Raw genomic sequence first — 6,565 nt, forward strand, 5'->3', positions numbered from 1 at the left:
TTATCTATACCTGGTTACACGTTGGTGCCACTGGATTAAATTTGTTGAGTTCCTTAAGCGATGTTCCTGCATACAGTAAATTTTGATTTTTATCTTTGTATTTAGTTGACTTCGGTTTTTAATAGGCTGAAGTGTCAGATAATACAACATTAAAATGTGCTGCTTGACACAGTCTCAGCCGGCCGCGGTGGCCGAGCGGTTCTAGGCGCTCCAGTCCGGAACCGCGCGACTGCTACGGTCGCAGGTTCGAATCCTGCCTCGGGCATGGATGTGTGTGATGTCCTTCGGTTGGTTAGGTCTAAGTAGTTCTAAGTTCTAGGGGACTGATGACCTCAGATGTTAAGTCCCATAGTGCTCAGAGCCATTTGAACCATTTTTGACACAGTCTCGTCGATTACATTTTTAGATGTCACGTTGCAAAGTAATAAGACATGGAATGAGCAAGTAAGAATTGTAGTAGGGAAGGCAAATGATCGACTTAGATTTATTGGGAAAATTTTAGGAAAGCGTGGTTCATCTGTAAAGGATACCACATACAGTACACTATTGTGACCCATTGTTGAGCACTGTTCTCGAAGCAAGTTAAAAGGCGGGCTGCTAGATTTGTTACCGCTAGGTTCGAAAAACACGCAAGTATTACGATGACGCTTCAGGAACTCAAATGGAAATCACTGGAGGAATGACGACGATCTCATTCACTTTTGTGAAAATTTATACAAGGTGTACAACTCCGCTTCCGCCGTTTGCCGATAGGTGGCGACAACGGTAAGTAGCGGACGAAAGAAACAGATCGCAAACGTCAGGCAGTTAGCTTGGACCTCGGTCAACATAACCTCATTCAAACATTAGTCCATTTGTGTCTGCATCATAAAGTTGTTCTTGATTGAAAATGTCAGTTTACGAGCCTAATTCTCGTCATTTGTGTGAGGTGTTACTGTTTTGTTTCAATATGAATAAAACTGGCTGAGTCTCATCGAATGCTCTCAATTACGTATGGTAAGGACGCTATTAGTGACATAACGTGTCGTGAGTGGTTTCAACGCTTCAAAAACGGTGATTTTAGCGTCGTAGACCGGCCGCGCGGACCGTCACAAGGCGCCTCAGACCTCGCGGCTCTTGGCGTTTATATTCTCAGTGCTGTTGTAGATAATCGTGGATGGCTTTAGGGTCCCGACTGAATGGAGAAACGGAATAGTGGTGGAGAATCTTACTGTGAACGGTGCCTGGCGTTTCACATATGAAGTCCCGCATGGCAGCACATTTTGTACTCGCGCCACTGAATGTGTTGTTGTAATGCTATTTTGTTGGATTATCTCCCATTGGTGTCGCTAGTTTGTAGAGAGAATGTTCGGGAGAATGTTTCTCGTAATTAGTGGCTCCCGTGAAGATTCCTAAAATTCTAGTTTGATGCCCATATATTTTCGATTTTGAATACGATATTTATGCACACCAACTTAACTGGAGAATACTTGGCCTCAACAGTATAAACTTTTTTTACCAGATGTGTTAGACACTTATTTGTTGGCCAACCAACCTCTCCCATGGCCTAGCATTTCAACCAGAGTGTATGCATGTGCCACTAGTAGGAGAGCAACGTCAAATTTTGCACAATGAACGAGAGACAGGTTAGTTGTGCAGGCTGCTGTATCGCCAATGTGTGCCAGCTCGCAGAATAAACATGTGGGATCGCTATAGAGGATGGTTGTGGGTGGCTGTAACTCAAGCCACAGCTAACGATGAGAGTTGTTTTTGGTAGCAGTGTCGTGTGTGTCCTGCTTTTCACCCTAATCGCAGAAATCGATGCAGTGTTAAGAGATAGGTAACTAAGGCACAGTCTGTCAAACATATGTAGGCCTTATGTTTGTGGGTGGAAATAGGTGACAATCTGGATGGGGTATCTCCTGAATAGTGATGTACAAAAATGGCTCTGAGCACTATGGGACTTAACTTCTGACGTCATCAGTCCCCTAGAAATTAGAACTACTTAAACCTAACTAACCTAAGGACATCACACCTATCCATGCCCGAGGCAGGGTTCGAACCTGCGACCGTAGCGGTCGCGCGGTTCCAGGCTGTAGCGCTTAGAACCGCTCGGCCATCCCGGCCGGCGTGATGTACACTAGATGATCCAAAGTATCCGTATACTCCTCTGGAAACTCTGGAAAGCGGAAATGACAATAGATGGCGCTAGAGGCTTACCTGCCAGTTTAAAAGAACGCTGGGGGTATCGTGTATCAGTGTTGAATGTCAACTGAGTAACAAATCTATTAGGAATATTTCAACCCTTCTATTGCTGCCCAAATCAGCTGATGGTGATGTGATAGTGATAGTGAAGTAAAACCGCGAACAAACAACAGCTAAAAGAAGACCGGCCAGACCTCATTTCCTGACGGGCAGGGATCATCGAACATTGCGGAAGGCGGTTGGAAACAGGCGTACGAAATCGAAGGAATCACTCTTGTCGTGTACGTCTTTGTACACAACAGTAAGGACAGGTGAGCTACAGAGTGGTGCGGCAACTGTCGTCGTAGAAAAGCTGGACAGGAGCAGAAATGATTGTTGTTGTTGTTGTTGTTGCGGTCTTCAGGCCTGAGACTGGTTTGATTCAGCTCTCCATGCTACTCTATCCCATGCAAGCTTCTTCATCTCCCAGTACCTACTGCAACCTACGTCCTTCTGAATCTGCTTAGTGTATTCATCTCTTGGTCTTCCTCTACGATTTTTACCCTCCACGCTGCCCTCCAATACTAAATTGGTGATCCCTTGATGCCTCAGAACATGTCCTACCAACTGATCCCTTCTTCTAGTCAAGTTGTGCCACAAACTTCTCTTCTCCCCAATCCTATTCAATACTTCCTCATTAGTTATGTGATCTACCCATCTAATATTCAGCATTCTTCTGTAGCACCACATTTCAAAAGCTTCTATTCTCTTCTTGTCCAAACTATTTATCGTCCATGTTTCACTTCCACACATGGCTACACTCCATACAAATACTTTCAGAAACGACTTCCTGACACTTAAATCTATACTCGATGTTAACAAATTTCTCTTCTTCAGAAACGCTTTCCTTGCCATTGCCAGTCTACATTTTATATCCTCTCTACTTCGACCATCATCAGTTATTTTGCTCCCCAAATAGCAAAACTCCTTTACTACTTTAAGTGTCTCATTTCCGAATCTAATTCCCTCAGCATCACCCGACTTAATTTGACTACATTCCATTATCCTCGTTTTGCTTTTGTTGATGTTCATCTTATATCCTCCTTTCAAGACACTATCCATTCCGTTCAACTGCTCTTCCAAGTCCTTTGCTGTCTCTGACAGAATTACAATGTCATCAGCGAACATCAAAGTTTTTATTTCTTCTCCATGGATTTTAGTACCTACTCCAAATTTTTCTTTTGTTTCCTTCACTGCTTGCTCAATATACAGATTGAATAACATCGGGGAGAGACTACAACCCTGTCTCACTCCCTTCCCAACCACTGCTTCCCTTTCATGTCCCTCGACTCTTATAACTGCCATCTGGTTTCTGTACAAATTGTAAATAGCCTTTTGCTCCCTGTATTTTACCCCTGCCACCTTTAGAATTTGAAAGAGAGTATTCCAGTCAACATTGTCAAAAGCTTTCTCTAAGTCTACAAATGCTAGAAACGTAGGTTTGCCTTTCCTTAATCTAGCTCCTAAGATAAGTCGTAGGGTCAGTATTGCCTCACGTGTTCCAACATTTCTACGAAATCCAAACTGATCTTACCCGAGGTCGGCTTCTACTAGTTTTTCCATTCGTCTGTAAAGAATAAGCGTTAGTATTTTGCAGCTGTGACTTATTAAACTGATAGTTCGGTAATTTTCACATCTGTCAACACCTGCTTTCTTTGGGATTGGAATTATTATATTCTTCTTGAAGTCTGAGGGTATTTCGCCTGTTTAATACATCTTGCTCACCAGATGGTAGAGTTTTGTCAGGGCTGGCTCTCCCAAGGCTATCAGTAGTTCTAATGGAATGTTGTCTACTGCGGGGGCCTTGTTTCGACTCAGGTCTTTCAGTGCTCTGTCAAACTCTTCACGCAGTATCATATCTCCCATTTCATCTTCATCTACATCCTCTTCCATTTCCATAATATTGTCCTCAAGTACATCGCCCTTGTATAGACCCTCTATATACTCCTTCCATGATTAGTGAACAAATTAACACAGTAAGCACAACATTTATTTAACTCGTATTTCTCCGAGAATATGAAGACTCATTACAAATAGTAAGAAATAGAGTCCAGCTCGCACGGTAGCAACAAGGAAGAGGCTCTCTGAACTAAGGTACGAACGATGGTGCAGGAGCAGCGACAAGGCGGCATCTGAACAGCGTCCAATAGGGAAAGGATCCGAGCGCGAGCGGGCTGTGCGGCTGCCGCCGGCTGTCCTATACTGCGGTGACAGAACACACTCGTCCAGTGCCACTGTAACTCCCCTCAACCATAATCGAAAGACTTTGATGAATACTTAACTAACTTTAAAGGAAAATAAATATCCAACAAATTTAGTTGGAAGGAAAGGCCACTGCAGGCGTACCTCTGCGAACGTGCACCATTGAGCACCATCGGATCCCGTACGACCGCTGTAGGCGTATGACGGAAACTTGCAATTCCATTGCAACTGTGACGCCCGTGGAGTGGTATCGATAAGCGACATCACGACTCCTGAGTACCGAGGTGCCACCAGAAAACCATCTAGCCACTGACTCTGTGTAGGGGTTAGGGGGTTACAAAGAACCCCAATGGTCGAACAGCTCCTCTTAAGCCACATATTTCTGTGACCATTGTTAACGAATACTTGATATGGTGTAAAGAGTGACGCCACTGGATACTGTATGACTGGAAACGATTCTTCTGGAGTGATAAATAACGCAATAGCGTGCGGCAATCCGATGGATGGGTTTGAGTTTGGCGAATGCATGAGGAATCTACTTACCATCACGTGTAGCACCAACAGAGACGTGTGGAGGACAGAGAAGTGTGGAGGAGGTGCTGTCACTGTATAGGTTTTTTTCGTGATTATGGTGTGGTCCCCTTATTGCACTTATGAAAACGCTCGCTGATGAAGGGTAAGTGTGTATTTTACAGCGTTGTGTACCGTGTACAGTAGCAGAACAGTTTGGAGAAGATGATGGTTCGCATCACCGTGACAGTGCAGTCTTTCAGGAAGTAGCACCTGCGATGTAATGCTTTGTGGACGATAAAATTCCTGTGAATGGACTGGTCTGCCCAGAGTCTGGGCATGAACTTAATGAAACATCCCCAGCGTCCGATGTTACTATCTACTCTGTTTTCAGCTCTTGATGAAGAATGGACTACCAGTAACCTACAGACATCCGGACACCTCACTGAAAGTGATCCCAGCAGATCAAGAGCCGTCATAAAGACGAAATGGTGGACACACCGATTATTTACGTCCACTAGTAGGTGTCCGGATACTTTTGATCAGAGAGTGTACGTATGGTCCCTTCTATTGATGATTACACTACCTACGCAGGCCTCCAAGCCTGACTCAAGCCTTCCTTGTCACCTGATGCTTCCGTCAACGATTTGCAGCACTTGTACCAGAGGTTTCCACATGACGTATATGAGAATAGAATAGCACCACTGGACGAACGGAGTAGGTGGAGGACCTTCGTTTACCTTGCCAAAAGGGATGTACAGACGGAACCTGAATTCCACAGAGACCTCCAAAAGCGTCTAATTTGCATTGACAGCTATTTCAAAGTGAATATCTTTTTTCCTCGCAACTTCTGACTAATCACCAACCACGCTGGAAGCCACGGCCTCGTCTACGTCCCCTATGAAGGCAGCTTAAGATGTACAGTCCGTTAAATAAGATCCTGGTCAGGTTAATGAGTAGAAAAATTTATTTGACAACAAATTAAAACATACAATACATCATACATTGGACAAGAAAATGCAGTTACAATCAACATTACTTCCAGTCACCCCCGGCGTCGATGATTGCTTGGCATTTCCAAGGAATGCTTGAAATCAAGTTTTCCATGTATTCTCGTGGATGAGACCTCCAAAAGCGTCCAATTTGCATTGGCAGCTGCTTCAAAGTGATATATTTTTTCCTCGCAACTTCTTTTTGATGTAAGACCGTACATTTTCAATAGTGGTAGCCTCAGGCTACTGTGAGGGCCAATCCAGTACCCTGACGCCTTCCTCCGTCGCCGCAAAGCCTGCTGCCTTGCTTCGGATCATCGTCCTCCTCCAGTATCCAACCTTCATTTTTGTCGGTGAACCAATGTTTGGCAGTCGGCATCAAACATCTCTGATAAACATGCAACATCTTCTGTGCACTAAAATTGTCGTTAAACACCCGCGAATCTCAGTCAAGAATTCAAAGTCAACTAATGCTTTATGAAGGACGAAGGTTTCTTTTAGTGGACTGTAAACGAATTAAGGTGATACCTTTTACCATCTGTGTGTAATGCTGACCACTCTCTTACTTAACAAACTGTATCCACGATCAGCGAATCACACTCTAAAAACTCTCGCTCACTTCCAGGTAGTTGCGTACT

This window comes from Schistocerca serialis, chromosome 7 (genome assembly GCF_023864345.2).
Source record: "Schistocerca serialis cubense isolate TAMUIC-IGC-003099 chromosome 7, iqSchSeri2.2, whole genome shotgun sequence".
Lineage (NCBI taxonomy): Eukaryota > Metazoa > Arthropoda > Insecta > Orthoptera > Acrididae > Schistocerca > Schistocerca serialis.